The sequence below is a fragment of the Camelus ferus genome, chromosome X (genome assembly GCF_009834535.1).
Source record: "Camelus ferus isolate YT-003-E chromosome X, BCGSAC_Cfer_1.0, whole genome shotgun sequence".
In the NCBI taxonomy this organism is placed as follows: domain Eukaryota; kingdom Metazoa; phylum Chordata; class Mammalia; order Artiodactyla; family Camelidae; genus Camelus; species Camelus ferus.
The window spans coordinates 90,862,901-90,886,793 of NC_045732.1; the positions used below are offsets into that span (position 1 = coordinate 90,862,901).

General features: G+C 37.6%; 1 long non-coding RNA gene across 1 annotated transcript in view; it reads left to right on the plus strand.

Annotated features, from left to right (window-relative positions):
* The first annotated feature begins 3,522 nt into the window (after positions 1-3,522).
* The window catches only part of LOC106730883, a 31,457-nt gene continuing 11,086 nt past the window's right edge, over positions 3,523-23,893 (plus strand). The window contains exons 1-5 of the long non-coding RNA XR_004317967.1: positions 3,523-3,678; positions 14,581-14,621; positions 15,818-15,863; positions 19,701-19,810; positions 20,386-20,731. This is a non-coding gene — a long non-coding RNA (uncharacterized LOC106730883). The remainder of the gene's footprint in view (positions 3,679-14,580; positions 14,622-15,817; positions 15,864-19,700; positions 19,811-20,385; positions 20,732-23,893) is intronic.

Genomic DNA, 23,893 nt, shown 5'->3' on the forward strand with positions numbered 1-23,893 from the left:
TGGAGCCCATTTGGTACCGTGCCAGCATTTTAAAGATGGAGAAACTGCAGCCCAGAAAGGAATAGAGGTGGTCACTAAGGCATTAGCTAGCAGAGGAGACTTTCATACCTGTTTCTCCAGACATGCTGGTCAGTGTTTGTGCCTCTGCAATCAGCTGCGTCTCTGAAGAGCTCTGGAGCTCTACAGGCTGGACATTCCGTGGCAGCTCCACAAAGGAAGTAGCTGCATGGCCAAGGGAATCCTTTTCCCTTTTGCCACCTCAACTTCCCCGTTGGGAAAATCGGCCTTACAACATGTGACTCCCGGGGCCACTGTGAGCTTGGCCTGAGAGGAAAGGGTGCGTATTATGTTCCTAGCAGAGTGCCTCTCATGTGATTGGTTCTCACCTCTTAACTCCCTTCTCCTCACCTCTAGCGCATGAGGCCTTCCAGGAAAAGCAAAGCTGATGAGTGTCCTTAGTGGTTGGCAAGGGTCAGGCATACTGGGGGTGTTACTGCTCGGACCTAGCTCATCCCTCAGGAAGCAAATTCAGAACTCAACCCGCATCGATGTGGTTTTGCTCTAAGGAGACTCTCCCTGCTCACTCCTAACATCCCCCAAGGGAACACAGCCTTCAAAACACAGGCTTTCCAATTTTCCTAGTAAAATGAATGAAAGGCACTTTTGGGGAATAAAGTGATTTCCTTTTAGCTCCACTTGTTTACTTTTCCACAAGCTCCCGAGATGGCTTACATGTTAGCTGTTAATCACACCATCTGTTCAAACAGTACTTCAGTAAATGATTCAATTCATACTTTTTCTTCTAAAAGAATCTTTTAAAAGACAGTGTTTATATCTCTGTTACCCTTCATTTGGCAATGCAGCACGAGCTATTTTAACGTTGCTATCATTGTAAATACATATTGAATTCCCCATTCCTTAACTGTGCAGAAAATAGGACAACTTCTCTGCATTTGTTCCACTTGACTCTAGACTTGGAGGCAAGAGACTGCTAATAGACAGAGATTCTATATTTTTAAAATGAAAAAAAAAATATGAAGACACAGAGTTCCAGCCAATATTTCTTCTGAAATCTTGAATTTAGTAACAATGAGTAGGTTCCAGCTGCTTGAGACTTTTCAGGCCAAGGAACAGTGAACAGGGTGTCCTTAGCGCTTGGGAAGAGTCAGCTGTGATGAGAGGTCCAGCTGCTCAGATCCTTTTCATCTGCCAGAAGGCAAAATCACTGGTTTATAAGGACTTCTAGGAAGAAAGGTCTGACCCCTTACCCCCGCCCCAGCAAGTTCAGGCCCAAAGCTCTTCTGAACACAAGCCTTGGGGTAAAGCAAAAGGACTACTGTGGCTTCAGGCCAAGAGACAGCCCTGGAATGAGATTGAGAGGAGTAGGGGAATAGTGGTGGATTTCTTTTTGCTGCAGGCTGTTCTATGGACTGCTGAAGCCCCATCTCAGTGAGTGTCTGGGGAAGTTCACACAGCAGCATGGGTATGTCCTACCATTGGCCCACATGGATGCCCCTCTTCCCTGCTTTCTAAGACGTTTAGCCACAGGGGGAGTGCTGTATTGTAAAGTCATGTACAAAGTGTACTGAGTGAACAAAGGAAATTCATGCATGGGAGCCCTGATTAAAGAGGATCTGATTCTTCAGGCCTGCTTCAAGCCTTCCAAGATCTGGACTCAGCCCGTGTGCATAGAGTAACTTTATGATCCCTCCAATCAAACTTACTACTGTTCCAGTTAACATGTATATCCAACTCTGTGTACAGGATTGATGCATTGTCTGCAAAATGCATGTGATTCTCAACTAGTGGAATTCCTACCCAACCCTGGGATCCCAGCAAGAACGTCTTTTCTAATATGAGCCATCTTCACCTCACTTTATCTGCGCCTGGACAACCAAGGCCTCCTTCATCAGAGTGCAGAAACTGACCTATCAAATGCATTTGCCCACATCCCCCCATCCCCAACAACAGATACTAAGAAATCTACCTTTGAGGGAACAGGAGAGATTGCTTCACTTTCTTCACTTTCTTACTATGTCAACCCTCCTGCTCTCTATCACAGGATAGTTTAGAGAGGTCATCATCATTTTGATATCATACAGGTCATTGCACAGGACTCTGACAGTGATGACATCATGCTAACTTGAGCTGATGAACAGCAAGTAGAAGATGCTCTGCGTACCTTAGGAAGACACGTACCTGCCAGTGCATGAGAGAGAAACCCCATCAAAGTCAGGGGCCTGCCTCATTAGTGATGTCATTAGGAGTCCAGTGGCCTGAAATGAGTTGCCACACCTTTGCACTCTTTTTCCACCACCAGGAAAACAGCACAATACCTTATGGTCTTCTTTGGATTTTGTAGAGAACAGGCACCACATTCAGGTGTGCTGCTCGAATCCATTTACCAGGAGATCCATAATATTACCATTTGTGAGTGGGGCCAGAAGACAGAAAAGGTACTGCAGGAGAGCCAAGCTGTGATAAAAAACTGCCCTACTGATTGATTGTTATTCAGCAGACCTTAGAGTATTAGAATTGTTGAAGTGTCTGTGGCAGACAGAAATGCTCTGTGTAGCCTCTGGCAAACCCCAATGGGAGAATTACTGCCCAGATGCCTAGAGTTTTTGAGTAAGGCATGCCCTACTTTGTCAGCAACTCTCTATTAGAAAAGCAACTCCTGGCTTGCTACTATGCCCTAGTAGACACAGAACACTGTATTATGGAATACCAAATAACTATTTAACCTGAATTTCCCATCATGGAATGTGTGTTGTTAATCCATCAAATCATAACATTGGATATATTAAGCAGTATTCCACTGTCCAGTGAAAATAGAATCGAAGGGCAGAGCTGCATAAGTATGGAAGGCAGGAGGAAACTGCATGAGCAGATGGCTCCGGCCTCCATTGTTCATGCTTCACTGCTTTTCCTTCAACCCCCATAGAGTTTCCTGTGGCCAGTTAACAAGGAAAGAAAAGAATAGAACTGGTTTACATATAGATCTGCATGGATTGTTGGAACCACCAGAAGCTGATGGATGGTGTATTGTAGCCTTACTCTGGGTTAGCCCAGAAAAGTAGTAGTGAAATAGTACTCCTGGTCAGAACTCCAACTGTATACTGGAAGGAGAAATGGCCTAGAATAGGTATCTATTCATGGGCAGTAGTTAGTAGCTTGACCAACTGGTTAGCGACTTGGAAAGGGCAACATTGGAAGACTGGTGCCTAGGAAGTGGGAAGACATATATAGACGTACCTCTCCGTGTGAGCACAGAGTGTAAGATGTTTATGTCCTGTGTAAATGCCCACCGGAATATATCTACTTTAGAGAAGGCTCTCCATACTTAACCAGGCAAGGTGTGACAGGTTGCGAAATGACTGCAATTGATTCCTGTTTCTTAAATGCATGTCTCTTAGCAAAGTGACTTTGCCACTGTGCCCATCAAGAGGTAGAGCCTGTTACTCCACTCCTTAATTGAGGCTTCACTGGGTGACTGGCTGTGGTTAGTGGTGTTTTAGCAAATGTGATGCATTCAAAGTGATTATGAATTGGTGCTTTCTCTTCCATGCTGAGTTCGGAACCCTGAGTCCATCTTCCTGTGAATGAGCCTGAGATAATTTACTGAAGAGGTCCCGTGGAGAACCGAGATGCTTCAGTCCACAGCCTGCCAGTCAACAGGTATGTGACTGATGTCTTACAAGATCATTCAGCCCCATTGCCAACTGACCTCACAATCATCTGAGGCATCCTGAACCAGAAGGATCAACCAATCAGCCCACAAGACAGTGAGAAATAAATATTTATTGTTTTAAGCCAGAAAAGAGAAACTATTTTACACAACTCTATGTAAGTAAATTTGGAAAGTTGGATAATTTTTATTATACTACTACTTGCTGAATGGACTCCAGTAGAGATAAAAGGTCTAGTAGGCCAGTTGCAAAAGAAAATGAAATAAATTTAGATAGAGATCTCTCTTTCTCCAATAAATGGCACCAAATTATGAAGACTTCACTGGAGAATTCTACAAAACCTTTAATAATAATCTTATTCCAATACAATTTAAACAACTTCAGAGCAAAGTAATCAATGCCTTCTGCTTCATTTTTAAACTTTTATTTTAAAATTATTTCACACAGAAATTTTGCATAGTACAAAAATTATCACATACACTTCACCCAGACTTTTCCATTTATTGTCCAGGATCATGCGTTGCATTTAGTTGTCGTGTCTCTTAATCGTTTTTTAATCTGAAATAGTTCCAGTCTTTGTCTATTATGACTCAATTTTTTTTGAAGAATATAGGTCAATTGTTTTTCAGAAAGTTCTTTCAATTTGGGTTCATGGGATGTTGCCTCATAATTAGATTCAGATTATCCTATCCGTTTTGGGTGGAGGGGTCAGAAATACCACAAAAGTTATTTTACTTCCTTCTAATTTCATAATATCAATATCGGAGGCACATGGCATTGTTTTGTTCCAATATCAATGGTGTTAACGTTGAACACTTGGTAATGGTGATGTATGTCAGAGTTTACTACTGTTTTTCCCTTTGCAGATATTTCATATTTCATAGGGAAATACTTTGTAAATATCTTATTTCTTATAAAAGTTCTACCTAATAGTTTTAACATAACATTCTCACTTTCTTAAACATGATAGATTTTTTTAAAACCTTTTAAACATAATTCCAGAACTACAGAAAATTTGAAAGCATAGTACAAAGAATTTCCTTATATTTATCACTAGGATTACCAAAAGGTTACTAACACATTGTAAATTGAGTATATTTCAATAAAAATTTTTAAAGTTTATTTTATTATATTTGCTTTATCATTCTCTCTGTATTTATGTATGTATGTGTGTGTGTGATTTTTTTCTGAACCACTAAAAATAAGTTACAGGCACAATACTTGAGTTTCTATTTCTTAAAAGCAAGGGCATTCTCTTTAAAAACCATAGCACAATTACAAAAACCAAGAAATTAACCTTAACAAAGCTGATCTACAGACCTTATTCAAATTTTTACCAATTATCTCGATAATGTCCTTTATAGGGAGAGAAAATTTGAATCATGAGTTGCATTCAATTGTCAGGTTTCTCTATTTAGTTTCCTTTAATCTGGAGCCATTCATCAGTTTTTCTTTGTCTTTCATAACCTTGACATTTTTGACGAATACACAGCAGTTATTTTGTAGAATGTCCCTCTATTTGGGTTTGTCTGATTTTTCCTCATGATTAGATTCTGGTTATGCCTTTTTGGCAGAAGTATCACAGAGCTGTTGTGTTCTTCTCAGTGTATTATATCCAGAGGCAAAAAAAAAAAAAAGTCCATTTATCCCATGACTTATGCTGTTAACTGCTATAATTTTAATCATTTCATTAAGGTGGTATCTCCCACTGTGAAGTTATAATAGTCCCCTTTATAAATAATAAGGATATCCTGAGAGAGGCTTTGAGACTAGGTATTAATCAGTTATACACCAAATGTTTAACCCTCGTTTTAGCATCCATTGTTGATTCTTGCCTGAATCAGTTTTATTATGATGGCTGCCAAGTGGCGATTTTCTAACCTTATCATTTCTTCTACACTTATTCATATTCATATTCCATTGTAAGGAAGAGTTCTTCCTTCTTCCACATGTATTTATTTATTTCAGTATAATGGATTCTTTTTTTCCTCAATGAATTATAATCTGTTATTGCCATTATTTATATTGATGTTTAGATTGGTCCTCATTTGGCCATTGGTACACACTTTAAGCCAGCTTCCCTGTCCTTTTGACACATCACACCATCCTTTGACCACTTTCTTCTCTTCTCAACAACATGATATTCAAGGGTCATCATGTGCTTTCCCCGTCTCAGCCCTGGGATTAGCCAGTTCTTCAAAGAACCTTGATTCCTTGTGGTAGAGAATGGTATTTCTGAAATAAGATTTGAATAAATAAGATTTGAATACTAAGTATACTCATTGCTAGCATGGTGTCACATTTCTAGGCTCTCTCATGGACAGAACTAGGAAATATGTGCATGTATACACATATATGTACATTATTACGTGTGTATGTAAATATATATATACACATACATACATATAGACATACACCTATATCTCTTTCTATATATGTTTGTCATTCTGTCATTCTACCTATCTATCTATATATCTATAGCTACTTCAAAAGTAAATTTTGTGTAGATATCCCAGGTAATAAGTTTGTTTTTTACAGTTACACATTACCAGTTTTGAAACTACTTTCTGTGGACCCTAGTGTTAAGCAAAAAAGTAAATACATTGTGGCAATGGAGGCCAGGTTTCTCACTGTCAGAGAAGGTAGTTACAAATATGAACAGGAGAATACTAAATAGAGCCATGTTTTATTAAGTTGGAATTGAAGGTATTAGTATGAACTCATGGTTTGATAGAAGACAGGTTAACAGATAGATACATAGATAGTTTCAAGTGCTACGTCTTCAAGTTCACTAATCTTTTGCCATTCCTAAGGTGATGTTAATCTTATCCAGCATAGTCTTCATTTTAAATACTGTAGTTTAAGCTATAAAATTTTGATTTCGGCTCTTCTTATATCTTACATGTCTCTTTTTATCCTTTTGAACATAGACATACAGTTATAATATGTTTTAATTTCTTTTTCTGCCAATATTAACATCTTTGTCTGATTCAGGTCAATTTCAATTGGTTTCTCCCTCATTATGGGTTGTATTTCCCTAATTCTTTGCATGCCTGTAATGTTGGTTTGCATGCCAGACACTGTTACTTTTACCTTATTGGATACTGGGTATTTTTGTATTTCTAGAAATATTTTTTTACCTTTTACTAGGATGCAGTTTAATTACTTGGAAACACTTTGATTCTTTGGATTTGTTAGGTAGCACCAGAACCATGTTTCGTGCAGGAAATATTGTCTCCCACTACTGAGGTAAGAACTTTCTGAGTACTCTAGCCAATGCTCTTGAATTCTGTTATTTTTAAGTCTAGCAGGTAGAAATAGGTTCCATTCTTAGCCCTGCGTGAGTGCTGGGTACTGTTCCCTCCAGCCCTTTTGGATAGCTCTTTCCCCAGTTTTGGGTAGTTTTCTCTCTGTGAAATCTCCTTCCTGGTACTCTGTCTAGCAAAATGTAGCCACTTCATTTTTCCCAACACTTCTTCCCATCTTAACTCAGGGAGTCTGCCAGGCTCTGCTGATGAGACCTGGAAACTCAAGGCAGTAAGCTGGGACAATTGCGGTACGTTGTCCGTTGTCCATCTTTAAGGGTCACTATCCTTTGTAACACGATGACCAGTGCCTTGATAACCATTGTTTCATTTATTAGTAGTTTCTGGTTGTTCATGCATGAGAGTAAATTGGTCTCCATTATTCTATACTGACCAGCAGTGGAATTTCCTTTTTTAGATCTTTAAGCATTGTAAGCATAGTTGTTTTATGGTCTGTGTCTAATAATTACATTCATTGAGATTTTGTGTGGCTTATTTTTGTCTGTTTTTCTGCTTGTTCTTGCCCACGGGGCCTTGTCTGTTTATGTGCCTGGTTATTTTGGTCATCATACTTTATCAATTATCTGTAGCAATAACTTTATGCTGGGATGGAGTCATATTTCCCCAGAAAGGATTTCCATTTGCCTCTTCCAAATGGAGCATTTGGGAATTATTGTGGGACCTCTCAGTTGAGGACAATCTTAAAGTTTGAGGCTTGGGATTCCCTATATATCAGGCAAGTAGAACCTGGGAAGAAATTCTGTTTGAGGGCTGGGCCACATTCTACACCCTGGGAGTGGAGTCTTTTTGGGTGCCAGCTCATTAAAGGAAGGCTGTCATGTTAGACTCCCTACTTTGTATACATCTTGACCATTGGTTTGTGCTCCTCTTCTCCTAAGAGGTTATCAGAACAGTTTTGTGATTTGGGAAATACTCACATGGTAGATAGATGTGGCCTGTGGTCCTCATTTGTCTCTCTAGGTTTCCATTTTCCCTTTATTTTGTCCTCACTTTACAGCTTTTCAAATAAGAAAGTATTGTTTATATTTTATGCAGCTTTTTAAAAGTTGTTTTCAGAGGGAAGGTTGGTATAAATAACCTAGCTTATCTTAACAAAAACCTGGAAGTGTGCCATGGATTTTTGGAGGGTGGCCTCCGACCTTGGCAAAGAGATGCTAGTGAAACTGCCCAACGTGATCATACACTATCTGGTCGTTCTTGTCTTTGAAAATATTGTTTTGGTGCACGACCTTGTTCTTCTATTTGCTAAAATTATTCTTGAGATACATTCATTAGGAACACTTGGTTCTGTTTCTTGAATTTATACCTAGTTTATTAGCAAAGGGGTCATGGGCTGGACACATCTGGTTGATTAGGTGATATAGCCAGTTAGCTCTCCAAAGGACCTGCAGGCTGGCTTTTGAAGGAAGGTGCCTAATTCTGCACTGAGGCTCTGCCTGCCTGGACTGCCTTCATTTCAAGTTTTCTTAGCTGGGGTTCAGCCAGGACAGTGAACAACTCGACATCGTTAACATACAGAGCATTTAAGACATTCCTAAATTTGGGGGTAGAAAAGTAGTTAAATGAGGGAAACTGCGAGCTGTGCAAGTTCTTGGTCAAACAGAACTCTGCGCTTGTGTGGCAGGTCAGCCTTTGGGGAACCCTGGGACCTCTGACTAGTCACTATCAAGCAGAATTATACACTTGAGTGGGCTCAGCACCGGCTGCGTGGAAGCCTGGCTAGTGTCCCAGGGGCAGCATTTTATCCCTGGGCCCTAAAGCTGTGCTCCCAGGGTAAATATTTACGCCAGAGGGCAAGGCTTTCTATCTGTGCTGGAGGGAGATTCTCCTTTCTCCCAGGTGTTCCCAGAGAGCACTGGGACTCTAGCAATATACTGTCAGGCCTGTCTCCACACAGAGCGTAGCAGCAGCATCACCAACACCAGGGCTTCGTAGACAACTAGGACCAGAAAGCAGTTAGCAACCGCCAGACACTGTTTGATGAAACCAGGGTCAATGTGAAAGACAGCAACAAGGACCTCTAATGGGAAACACCAAAAAGAAAAAAAAACAGAGAGAGAGAGAGAGAGAATTTCTGCGGCCTAACTATGAGAGTCTAAGATGACAAATTGAATAGCTAACATATATGCCAGGTATTGTCACAAGTGTGACAATAATCCCATAATCACTCCACGAGGGAGGTACTATTACAATCCTCATGGTATACATGAGGACACAGAGAGGTTAAGTGACCAGCTCAAAGTCACACAGCTAGTCAGATGTGGGCCATGACCTTAGCCTACAGTACTCCTAGTTGTTGGCTGGGCTATGCTGAGGCCAAGACAGAACCTGGACCCCCGTCCTCTACCGCGTGCAAAGCACTGGTCCTGTCTGATTTTATTGGTGGAAATAGTCGTGCGCACTGTGTGATCAGGGGGGGTGAGGATTCTAAAGGGAGGAGTGTTCCAGTGTGAGCAGGAAGTCGTTTTCAGCCTTCGTTCACTCAAAGACCTGTGTGAGAGGTGAGAGGAAGATATGGGGGTGCCAATTTGTCCTGAGCCCTAATTTCAACCCCCTGATGAAGACAAACTTGAGCTGGGAAAAGGCTGCCCTCAGCCCCTGAGACAGGAGGTATCCAGCCAGGTCTCTGTCGACATCTAGTGGCCACTGGGGCATAGGACACCCACTGTGGATCACGTAGGTGTGAAACTGACTGCAACCTGGGGGGACAGAGAGAGCAGCGGATCTGAACTTGGGTGTCCAGTGGAAGGGCACGGAGGTTCTGTGAACATAAAACCTCTTGGGCCATGTGTAAAAGCAATTCTGGGGCATTTCTCTGTCACTGTCATCAGGTCTTTGATCCACCCCTATCTGTACCATATGCTGTTTTTCTGGTGAAGTAATATGTAAACTATTCATCCTGAATCCATCCCTTAACCTAGCACTTTCTTTCACCTTTCATTCACTGCTCACCTGACCTCTAACCCTAACTCAAATCCAGTAACTTAACATGTGTAAAATCAGTACTTTCCATGACTGATTATACAGAAAACAGGTGTCCCCCATGCTCACAAAATTTCTGATTCATCCCATTCCCTAACTCCCGTCCTAACATTCATATAATAATCATAATAGTAAAAATGCTGTTTTGACCATTTAATGTGAAAAATGGACACACATGACCCTCAACACATCACTGACACTCACTTGGTACCTTACTCCTATCAAGCCCCTTTTCAGTTATAGATCAGTCTCAGTGTTCTTGTAATGTTCAAAACAAACATCTCTGATTTCATCCCATCACTGACCCCGAAACCATCTTTAAATCTCACCAACTATTTGAGTTACACCTGCTCTTTTATCCACTGTAATACCAGTGATTGTGTGCTTAGCAAGGAATATGAGAAAGAAATATCCTTAATTTTGAATCCATCCCTAACCATCATCCTATTTAAAATCACTCTTTGTGCTCTGAGTCATGTTGTAAACAGAATTCTTTGATCCTCATTCACACTATTGACAGCTGCCATGTAATTCTTCCATTTAAGTTAAACCACTATTTTATATTATCAAGTATCTCCCCCCAAAATGAACCTTTGTAATGCTCATCATACACACGATCCTCATCCATCACTAACCCTTACATCGCATCTGCCACTCAGTCTTCCTAATCTTTATGTCATACTTGATGACCATGCTATTCTATGTCTTATGTAAATTCTCCATTTTCCAAAATCACCAAGTAATATAACAGAGATGGTTCTTGTATACCTGTGGACATCATTTAGCTCCATAACTGTGCATCAGAAAAAAAGAAAACACATTACTCTGGGAGGATGAGGCTAGAGGTGTTAATGAATGTGTGTGTGTATGTGTGTATGCAGGGAAATTCACCTCTTTCTTCCTCTCTCTTCACTCTTATCTGCCCTGTAACTGCCATTTAGAACTGTCCTTTGTGGTTCTTCATCCTTGTCTTCCAAAACTTGGCTGCAGAGGGAGGTACAATAGCCATTCTCCTCCTCCCTTCCCTGGGAGCCCAGATGACCAGCACCCAGATAATTGTCATTTTAAGGATACAACTATTGACAATGCTGGGAAGCATTCAGGGCATAGCAGGGCCAACACTTGCAGGAACAGATTTAAAAGAACCTAACAGTTCTAAAAATCATTCTCCTGTTTCTGTGGTTCCCAGCTTCTTTTTGACTCCTAGACAGTCCCTAATCCAAGGTCCCAGTGGTCTCTCAGATTCTGCCTTGATTACCCCTCTTCTCAGCATGCTGCCTTTAGACCAGAAGATAGAAAATAGAGCTCCACGAGGTGCCATCTTGATTCTGTGTGACAGTGGTCTGAGGGGCTTCTGAGAAATGGTGACCTCCTACCTCCCCATTCACTAGGGCTCTGCCTTTCACTCAGGAATGATTTCTGTTGGTTTCGTGTAAGAGCATATCATAGATAAGGTTGGTACTTGTATGTGGTAGTCATTCATTCTAATATACTTCTGGGGCCTGACCTAACACAAATACTAGTCTAGACCATTATCGGATCACTTTAGTGATGCCATCCCTGTGAAGAGGAAGTGCACGTATGACCACACTGTGGTTTCTAAGAAAATGCTTTCTTTAACTAGGAAATAATGTGGGTGAAGATATCTTTAGTCCTAGATGAAGAGGACAGCAAACTTTCTGCAAAGGGCCAGATAGTGACCAATTTAAGCTTTGCAGGCCATTTATGGTCTCTGTCATATATTCTTAATTTTTTTCTAACAACTCTTTGAGAATGTAAAAACTTTTCATAGCTTTCAGGCCTTACAAATACAGATCAATGGCCAGATTTATTCTGCAAACCATAGTTTTCCAACCCTTGTTTAGAGAGTCTGTCTCACCTCCCAAATCCCTCAAAGCCCTCCACCATTCCTTGGGCTTTCCATAGTACCGGTACAGACTTGTGATGAATTTGCCGTCTCTGACTACCTGAAAAGGGACAATGGAATCGAGTTTTGTATGTAGTGTGAGGGAGGAGTAAAGTTTCACTTGTACACATGGATACCCAATAGTTCCAAGACCACTTATTGAAAAGGCAGTGGTTTCCCCATAGACTTGAAATGCTACTACTATCATATGTCACATGTCTTATTCAGATAGCTAGGATTTCTCATCAGTAAACATGGAAAGCAGAAGACAATGGAACATCCTCTTTCTTGTGATTTCATTTTTTAAAAATTGAAGTATAGTTGGTTTACAATATTATATTAGTTTTAGGTATACATGGGACATCCTCTTGAAAGTGCTGACAGGAAAAAAAAGCAACCCAGAATTCTGTATCCACTGAAAATATCCTTCACAGATGAAAGTGAAATGTTTTCAGACAAAATAAAACTAAAATTCTTTGTTACCAGCAGACATACACTAAAATAAATGCTGTAGGACATTCTTCAAGCTGAGGAGAAGTGACACCAGAGAGTAATAGACATCTCCAGGAGCCAACAAAGAACATCAGAAATGTTGAATATCTAGGTAAATACAAAAGACTATACACTAAGTACTCTGTATCCATGGGTTCTGCATCTGCAGACTCAACCAACCGTGAATTGAAAATATTTGAAAAATAAAAAATTCCAGAAAGTTCCAAAAAGCATAGCTTGCATTTGCTGTGTGCCGTTAACTATTTACATAGCATTTACATTGTATTGCAATTACTTACATAGCATTTAAGTTATATTATGTGTTATAAGTAATCTAGAGATGATTTAAGGTGTACGGGAGGATGTGTGTAGGTTATATGCAAATACTACACTATTTTATATAAAGGACTTAAGCAGCCTCAGATATTGGTATCTGTAGGGGATGGTCCTGGAACCAATACCCTGTCGATACCGAGGAACGACTATTTCCACTTAGTTCCTTTAAAATACATATAAATTATTAAAGCAAATATTATAACATTATTTTGTGGAGTTTATAATTTATATAGATGAACTGCATATGACAACTATAGCATAAAGGACACCAGGGAATGGTAAGTGGACCATTATTGCTGTAGGGATTCCATATTTTGCATGAAGTGGTAACCCTTTAACTCTAGGTAGAGTATGAAAACTTAAGGACACATAGTTATTTCATTACTTTTTTTTCCAATTGTTTGCTCTTTTTCTAATTTACTCATTTTTGCTCTTATATATTTATTATTTCTTTTCTTCTGCTTACATTGGGCTTAATTTGCTCTTGCTTTTTGAGCTCTCTAAGGTGGATGCTTCAATGAATGGTTTTTAAACATACTTTTTTTCCTAATACAGTCATTTTAGAGCTTTATACTTGTATCTATGTATTGTTTAACCTATATCTCACAGATTTTGGCATATTTTTTATTACTTCCAGCTCAAAATATTTAAAAATTCTTATTATATTTCTTTTTTAAAAATCCATGAGTTACTTACAAGTGTGTTGTCTAATTTCAAAATATTTGGAGATTTTCCAAATATCTTTGGTATTTTTATTTCTCTTCTTTTTGTTATGGTCAGAAAACATATTCTGAATAATTTCAATCCTTTCAAAATTTATTGACACTGGTTTTTATTCCCAAGCATATAGTCTTCATTGGTGATTATTCCATGTCTATTTAAAGAGAACATATATTTTTCCATTGTTGTGTGGAGTGTTTCCATAAGTCAATTATATTGATTATGTTCTTATTATTGTTCAAGTCTCTTCTATCCTTACTGATTTTCTGTCCACTTGCTCTTATAATTACTGAGACTTATGAAATTGCCAAGTATAATTGTTGTTCTCTATATTTCTTCCTTTAGTTCTGTCAGTATTTGGTTAATTTTTGAAATTGTTTTAGTCACATGTTATACAGTGTTCTATTTCTTTGACAAATTAAACTTTTATTATTATGAAATATCCCTCTTCCCCTCTGATAATACGTTTTGTCTTAAAAATCTAGTTTACTAACAATTACATACAGGCAGACCTTGGAGATATGGGTTTCATTCCAGACCACTGCAATAAAACAAGTATCAGAATAAACAAGTCACACAAATTTTTGGTTTTCCAGTGCTCACAGAAGTTTTGTTTACACTATACTGTAGTCTAATTGTGCAATAGCATTATGTCTAAAAAATGTGCATACCTTAATTTTAAAATACTTTATTGCTTAAAAAGTGTACCATTTGACAATGCAGGGTTGTCCCTGCAGCCTCTGTGACCGTCCAGGGCCTGCATGGTGTGCATTTAATATCTCCATTGTTGAATATTCATTCACTTAAGTGCTTCCAGGAAGAACAATCCATTAATCCATTCTTTAAATTTTATTTAATTTTTAAGGAGTGCTTTTAACACTTGAAAACAAAAATCAGCTTGTTTTGTATATAAAAACTGGTTTAGGGGGTTTTGTTTTTGTTTTTGATGCTAATAAATCAGGCACTGTTAAAAAAAATACCTTACAATTTGTTAAAAAAAAACCAAAAACGCTTTATCTGTAAAGTCCAGTAAAGTGAAGCACAATAAAATGAGGTATGCCCATAGCTACTTTAGTTTTCTTATGATTTGTGTTTATGTAATGTAACTTTTCCATCTGTTTAATTTTAGTCTATGTACTGCGGTTGTAATATACATTAAACATCATATAGGTGAGTATTCCTTACTTATCCATACTGGCAAATTCTGCCTTTTAATTGGAGTTTAGTCCATTTATATTTAATATTCATATGGTTGGGTTTATATCTACCATTTTGCTCTTCTCATTTAGTCTAATATGATCTTTCTTCCTTTTTGCTCCTTTTGTGTCATCTTTGGAATTACTTGTGTGCTTTTAAAAATACCATTTTATTTCCTCTCTTATTAGATATACCACTATTTGTGGTCAATGCTGGAATTTAAAATATAAAAGTACCCTCAAATACTATTATACTAGTTTAGATATAAAATAATGCAATCAAGTTACAAGAGGGTAATTCCCTACTCAAATCTTCTGGTTTTATTGACAAATATTTTACTGCTACATGTTTTAAATACCACAATACATTGTTATTATTTTTATTTTATGTAGTCAATTTCCTTTAAAGAAATTAAGAAAATATAAGGCCTGTTTTATATTTGCCCATATATTTACTATTTCCATCAATCTTCCTCTCTTACAGCCCGGAGTTTCCATATGTCATCATTAAAATTCAGCTTGAAGAACTTTCTTTAACATTTATATTTGAGCAGATCTGCTGGTATAACCAATTCTATCAGCTTCTGTTTGCCTGAAAATATCTTTATTTTGCCTTAATTTTTGAAGGCTGCATTTTCTGGATAGAAAATTTTAGATTGACAGATTTTTCTAACAGTAATTTATGGGTGGTAATCCTTTGAATACTTTGCATCAAATTTAATGAGAAGTCATCCATCATTCTTATAGCTGTTCTCCTCTATGTAACCAGTCTTTCCTCAGCCTACTGTTAAGATTTTCTTTTTATCAGTGATACTTAGAAATTTGATTTTATTTTCCTTATTTTGGTTTTCTTTGGGTTATTTGGGTTATTTGATCTTCCTCACTCAGAACATTTATAATTTTTATTTAATCTGACAAATGGCTTACTTTTATTTCTGCAAATATGTTCTGCCCTTCACTCTTGCAATTTCTCTCTTTTCTTCATGAACTCAAAGTACATAAATATTATTTTGATGTTGTTCCAAAGGTCACTGTGCCTCTTTCCATCTTTTAATATTATTTATCTTTGTGCTTAATTTTGGGTGATTATTGTTATGTTTCATATTCACTGATATTTTTCCTGCAGTTTTTTGAATTAGCCATAATTTTAATTAATTTTTTTTCATTGAGGTCCAGTCAGTTGTGCTGCAGTCTTGAATATGCTATTCAGCATCTGGTGAGTTTTTCATTTCATTTCATATAATTTTTCAGTTTTAGAATTTCCATTTGGTTCTGATGTTTAGTTTCTGTTTTTTAATTTAATTTTTTGTTTTGCTCTCTTTGTATGCTCAGATTTTCCATAACTTTGAATGTATTTATAAGAACTCTTTTATAATCCTTGTTTGTTCATTCAATTTATCCAGTTACATCTGGGCCAGGTTCTATTGACTAATTTTTCTCTTGGTTATGGGTCACATTTTCATGCTTCTATGTACATCTAAAACTTTAAATTGCATACACACACATACTTCTACAAACATATAAGGGAGTCTTTCTTAGACTTCATAAAGACTAACTTCCAATCTCTCTATCTCACACTATTGACTTAGAGGAAACCAAATTATTTGACCTTCGAGATCAGACTCTCTCAGTTTACTCCGAAAAAGAAACAGAAAATGAAATACTGTTTTCTCTCTCTTATGATTACCTACAACCATAAACACATTTGGATTCTAAAGAGTGAATATGCACAAAGCAAAGTATCTGGAAAGTTTCTAAGCAAACTAATAATGGGATCTACCTCTCAAGAACACAACGTAAATGATACGTCAAGTACATCTCAATAAACCTGGGGGGAAAATAGTACAAGGTAGAAACTACACAGTTTAATTATGCATGTCTTAAGGATTAAACTTTTGAAAACAAACAAGGGCTACTTTTGACATTCACAGAAAAGAAAACAAAAATGGTCCAAATATAAATTTAATGAAACTGCAAGTAATAAAGGATCAGTTATTATAAGATGCTACTTTTTCTGTAAAAATAGACATAGTTCTATGTACATGCTGGAATGATTAAATGTCCTACTTTTAATGGTCACAGAAACAAAAGCTTTTGGCAAATTATTACTTAACATAAAATCCAGTGTTCTTAGGTATATTTAATGACATTTGAAATGGCCTTGCTACAAAAGATTTGAGAAAAGTGTGGAAAAAGGATAAATTTCAAACCACAAGAAAATCCCATATTTAGGTGATGTCAGTTAAAAGTTATAGCCAAAAACCCCTGTCCAGAAGCACAGAAACACACATACATGCAGACAAACTCAATGCATATAGAAGAAAGGGCAGAATGCAATAGATTGAAATATCAATTGTGTTTATGTCATCGAGAGTATCCTCTTTCCTGTTTTATAATTTATTAATTTATCATTTCTTTGCCGAATGCATATTATCAGTAGAGTTGATCAACAGCAAAGGAAATTTATGAGTATCCATTATCCATTGCTGAGTAAAGAGGCAGGGATGCAAAACTTCACCTACAGTATAACCAGGATATAAGTGAGGAAAATAAATAATGATGTGTTCATCTGTGGTTGAGTGTTTGTGTATTTTAAGCTCTGTGAGAGCAAATAGGGGAGTTTATTGATGAGCAGTAGGCTATATTTATTTAGTTAAATAATATTAGCTCTCATGAATGAATGGTTGTATATTTTGTTTACAGCATTTGATCACATGGACCGATTAAGCTGTCTGTAGTAGTTCCCTTGGGATAGGTTGATTGGGGATAGGTTGTCATTCAGAGATGTGTGCCTCCTGCAAAATTCTTCACAATATTTATATTAATGCTGTAATTCAATAGCAAATCCAGGACAAACATGTGCAAAAAAAATTATTGATAACAAGTGTGCTGTGTTGACCTCATGAGAACTAAGGAATCTGAGCATACACAACAGGAGGACTGAAGATACAACCATATTACAAGTCCTTGTTTGTTGAAAGTGGCATTGCTGTGACTTCCTTGGACTTCTTCATAAACTGGCTGTCATACCTGGACTTACTATTAATAAGCATGTCTAATTTTGAGAAATTCCAAACTTAAGAGGCTATTTTTAAAAAAATAACCAGTATTTCAAAGAATATTTAATGAAGTTTGGGAAGTAGTCTAGCTACAATAAATGCAGAAAACATATCTGAACACCAGAGGTCTGAAGGAATTTGATTTTTCAGAAGTTATTAGTGTGTTATGTAAGGAAGAGGTGAGAATGCCATTTTAAAAGTCTTTATTCTTGTTCGGATTGAACTACTATTATTTTTGGCTTTATGACTTCTCAAAATTTGAACAGTTTGCCTACATCAGGTATTTCTTTTGTAAATCTCTTGAATAATAAGGGTCTTCCTACAGGAGAATAAAGAATTTCCAAGTTCTCCAGATACGTATATGTATATGAGAATATAGAAACTGTATAAGATAATGATTTTGTTCAGAACTAACTTCAGTATGCATCCAGTTATGTTTAAAAAGAAACAAACACGTATTTGTACATTTATATATAGCCATCTATATGTGTACACATGTATAAAAATTATATATTTTAATCATAGTGATTATTATAATAAGAATGCCATTAAACTTCACCCAAACTTCACCCTCTGTGTCCATATATGCATGTTGTGGAGTTTGTGTGTGTATGTATATGTGTATATACGTATGCAAATGTAAACTGATACCTAGCTTCATACACAATAATACGTTTATATTAAAATGGGATTTATTCATATGTAATGGCTTGGATCATATTTTCACTTCTGTTTCCTGGACAGTTTGTCATTATCATGAAAAATTGGAAAGACTTCATTTTTAATAAATAAATAAATAAACATTGATGAAATACTATTGATGACTATAAAACATGTGAATGCTTTCACCTTGAATCTTTGATAGAATACACACCTGGATCACAATGTTAGAGTGATACAGAGACAAACTTTATTTATATAGTAATGTAATCTGTTATATTTTCTAATAATAAAATATTAAGATTCAATTTTAGATTAAAATGTGGGTTAAATTTTTGAGAAGGGAGAAAAACTAATTTCTGAGGCACACATGTATTGTCATTCAGTATTTGTCTAAGAATATACATATATATATATATGTATCATGTTAGCATAATAAAGATTAGAAAGTAGTTCTTCAAGTAATAATACCTGAGGGGTGGCATCATAGGCATTAAATTTCCAGTTGTTAAATAAGTGTCTTATGAACTGAACATTTCTTCATTAAGATCCTAACATTTTTGATGAATGTGGCAATCAAGAAGCTCTTTGCCAATGTTTTATTTACTAAAAATCAGGTCGTGCAAATTTTTCATGAAAATACAAACCAAATTGTGAAATACAAATAAATCTTGTTTTAGTGTAAACTAATTTTTGTGTATGAAGCTAAATATACATGTGTGTATGTGTGTACTGAAACGAGTGCATGAGCATATGGGAAGTGAGTTTGTATGGGCATGGTGAAACATAATCCAAATGTTTATCAGCGGTACTAACGAGTGCTGTTTATGGCAGAGCTTTACTCTTGATCAGCACATGGTTATTTTCTGAATCCTTTTCAAGCACCATGTCATAATTATGTATGATAAAATGCTATATTGTTGATACTTCAGACATAATCAGTGAAACACACATACACAATAAAGTCATAGGAAGCCACTGAAGGCCCTGTAATGATATTAGAATGTGACTGTGTTCCAATGTTAAATTATGAAAACATGAGGCTAAATCATGTCTTCTCTGATTGGAATTTATACATATTTGAGTATGTGTATCATTTCACATGGACATTGTATAGCACGTACTCTTGAGAACTATCTAGACACTTCTTTTAGGGTTCCAGACAAATAGTTGCTTCTCCTTAAATACACGCAAGACCCAGTACCCAGGCCAGAAAATGGAGGAGGACTCCCAGGGAACCTGGGAAGTGAGTCAGGTCAAGAACCATGTGTACAAGTGTCTAGATTTGCTGTTCTCCAAGCTCTTAGGTGCAACCATTTTCTTTTCCGTTTTAGGCCTGGATCCCTGAGATTTGCCTCTTGATATCCCAAGATAATTTGATAGCAAGAGAAAACACTGGCAATGTAATGCTAAGTGAAGAAAAAGCTGAGTTCACAAAGATTGGGTAAGTGGAAGTTGAGTTCTTAAACAAAAAAGACACCTGATGAGAGTGTAGGTTTAGTCCTCAGTTTGATTGCAGATGGAAACCAAAGGCAAAATCACAATAGTGTGAGTGGGTTTCTGCAAACTGGGCAAGAAGCAAGGCAGCCATATTTCTTGCCGCCTGTATCTCTTGGTCACATTTTTTTCATGCTGGACGGGCGGGAGAAAAGGGCATGGGACAGTGTTAAGATAGAATTTCTGCAGCAATACTGCCATCATGAGGAAATTTCTGGAAAAAGTCCCAAGGTTTCCTCTCTGAAAGGACTTTTAGTTTGGAAAGGTCCCTTCTGTGAAGAGGCTGAAGGGCCGGGCCCCAAGATGGGCTCAGAGCCTCCTCCAGAAGCCAACGGGAGCTCTAGACAAAGGTGGGGTTCAGGTGTAGGAGCAGTCATTAGGGAGGCAGGACTGCCAGCAGTTGCCAGGAAGTCCAGGCACAGGAAGTCATGGGGTGGGGTCTTGGTATTCTGCCAGTGTGGGCGGGACCAGAGGAAGCCACTAACAAAGTACTAGGCCTGTGGGTATTTTTCTCTTTCCTAGCCCTCAGAGCACGTGGCGTTCCCATGCTCTGAGAACTGGGCCCTTTGTGGTAGCAAAGCGCAGAGGACAGGACAATTCCTGGAGGCTTATAGCTGGACCCAGTGTGCTGCTGGAGGTCTCAGGTGCACCAAATTGGAGCTGGGAGAGCCTGAAGCAAAGTAGAACCGCCCAGCCAAGCCAAGAAGGGTGGGCTTCTGCTATGAGAGCAGACCTGGCACAAACAGATGAGAAGCAGAAACAAGTGAAGAGGATTGAAGAGGAGCCCACATTTTAAAAGTCCTTGTCTGCAGGAGGTGGCATTACCTGTGATCTCGCTTCACTTCTTCATATATGGCTGTTGTAGCAGGTACATTGTAAAGAAGCATGATTATTTCTAGAAATGCAAAAACAGGTGGCAAAATTTAAAAACATATCCTAATTCCAAATAATATTTAGTGATGTTTTTAAAAGCATCCAAGCTGCAAAGTAGGAAAACTTGTTTTAATGCTCAAAGTAAAAGGGAATTTGAACATTGTTTTTTAAAGTACACATATATGCAAAGTGAAGAGATAAGAATGCATGGCAAAGATGTTTTTAAGTGGTTATTTCTTCTGATTGAGGTACAGATTGTTTTCTACTTTATAATTTCTCAGAATTTGAATGCTTTGTTAGTAGGAGGTATAACTTTTGTAATTTCTTGGAATAGAAAGGTCTTCTAGAGTAAATTATAAAAATATTTTCAATCATTTAAAATATATTTTGATATGCAAGTATGCAGACGGTATAAGGCAGTGCTGAAGATTGTGTAAAATTACACTCAGTACGTGTGCAATTATGTTTAAAGAGAGGCAACCTGTGTGTGTTTGCGTGTGTGTGTAAATTGTTTATATATAAATATATTTATAGATAAGCATTTTAGGAAGCTACATATCTACAATGATGGTCAGTGTTATAGTGAGTATGCTTTTTCAACTCAGTCGACATTCTTATATCCATATTTATATTTATATAAAACAAGGTATTAATGAAAGATTATAGCTGCATGTAAAGGGTGTGAATGCATCCACTGTAAAGTTTTCTTAGGGTACACATCTGGGTGATGGAATTTCAACCTTCAATTATTGAATTCTGTTTTCTTTCTTTATAGTTTTAAAGAAAATTTTAAGATAAAAATTGGGTGTAAATTTTGAGAAGTATTAAAAAAAAGAAACCCTAATGTTCTGGTGCATAAGTATTCAGTGTCTGTTCAGTGTTCATTATTAGTTTTAGGGAAAAAAATACATGTATATGTATGTCATATTAATGATTAGGTAAGGCAAATCTCAAAATCAGGATTCCTGAATGGTGGCATTATAGGAACTTTATGTCCTGTGTATGAATTAAAAATGATTAAGTGAGAACCTAATTAATATTCTTTAATTAATAGATCAATCAAGTTGTTTCTTGCAAATGTTCTATTGTCTAAAATCCAGGTATTGCAAATGTTTCATAATTTCAAACTACCCAGGAATCAGAAGTGAAATCTGAAGTTTGGGTCTAAAATAGGATGCATATATAAATCCAATTTAAATGTAAATTTATTGTAGTTTATTACCATAAATACAGAACTATGTGTGTGTGTTAAAAGAATGGAAGTACATGTGCAAAAGGTTCTCAGTGCTTAATACAGGTTTTTTAAATCTTGATTAGCACATGGTTATTTTCTGAACCCTTTGCAAGCACCATTTTTTATTTGCTTATGAGAAAATGCTAAAAGACTGAGCTCTAAGACTTAATTAGTGTCGTATATATGCATAATAATAAAGTCATAGGAAGCCACTGAAGGTCATAATCACATGCATGGGAACATAATTGTGTTTCAGTGTTACATGATGAAACTTTGAAACATAATCATGTCTCTTCTAAGTGGAATTCATTTATGTCGAGTATATGCATCACTCCAAGTGGAACATTGTATGAAATTCAGACTTGAGAGCTATCTGGACCCTTCTCTTAGGGTTCCAGCCAAATGGTTGCCTCCCACTCAACACAAGGCCTAGTGCCCACTCAGAAAATGGAGGACTCCCAATGGAACTGGCAGTGAGATAAGTGAAGAGCCACATGGCTTAGTGCCCAGATTTGTTCTTCTCCAGGCCTTTATTTCCCTCATTTTCCTTACTCTTTTAACCCTGGATCCCTAAGAATTGCCCATGAAAGCAAATAACATGGAAAAATTTGGGGATCAAGGCAGAGTGAAGAAGAGCTAATCTGCAAAGCTTTGGTAGAGTAGAAATGAAATTCTTGAAAAGAAAACTTGGCTGATGAGGGTAGGTGGTTTATGCCTCAGCCTGATTTATGAGGGAAACTAGGAGAAAAATTTGTCCTTTTGAGCAGATTTCCACCACACAGGGTGATTAGCAAAGCAGCTTTGTTTCCTGACCCCTTTGTCTCTTGGTGGCTTTTTTTCATATTGAATAGGCGGGAGTAGAGGCCTGGTGTGGGTTGGGGGCGGGGCTGGGCCAGTTGCCTTTTCCAGAGCAATACCGCCGCCAAGAGGAAGTAGTCTGACAAAACCCAAAGTTGTTAGAACTCCTGTGAGGCCTAGGAGTTGAGAAAGGTTTGGCCTTTTGTGAGGCTGAGTGGACATCCCTGAGCTGGGCCTCCATTTCAAATCTGAAGCATTTGGGTGTAGCTATCCCTTGAAGCTGTTCTTGCTTAAGGGTAGCCAAGGAAGACTGGGAGACATTTGAGAAAGCATGTCCCAATGGTCAAGTACCCTATGAAGACGTGCAGTGACCTCTTCACTCTACTTCAGCTAAGCAGATAGCAAAGAAAGCCTGCATCAGATGAGCTAAGCTGCCTGCTTTGTTTTAACAGTTTGACTTGATCATATGCTGGACTGGGGAAGCTGGATATGTGAAGACAGTCACCCATATCTGAAGTTAGAGTTGTGTGTGACAGAATTCCCTAGGCCTAGAATTCTTCATGCTCAAGAATTTTGAGTTTACACCTTTTGGTATACATTAAGAGACTACATTTGGCCAGGAAGTGGATGGAAAGCTGAAGCAACAGCACCTTTCTGAGTCTCAGGAATTCAAGCATGACACCTTGGCCTAGTGACAGGAGATTGTAACTATTGCCAACCCTAACTATTCCTCAATCATTGACACTCATCTCAGATCAAAAGCTGTTTCAGAATGAAAAGTTTCAAAAACCCCACCCAGTAAGAAAGGTGGCAAAGGAAAGAGCAGGCACAATAAAAGGCCACGCAGCACCGAAGTCTTCTTAGCAGAGATGTTCAAAATCACCAGTACCAAAGTAAACTGCAGTTCAACATGTTCTCCCATAATACCCTTTGCTCTTCATTATAAACCTGAGCAAGCCACTGAAAATAAAGCCATTAATATCATCCAGTTTGTGTAATGATTTGTAGAATTATACAAGTTCCTAACCAGGTGAGAAGCGTTGTCAATTGGCTAAACTCTTTGGAGGTCAGTTGGTCAACATTGGTCAATCTTTCACAGATTAAAAGTCCAAGAGACTCTACCTC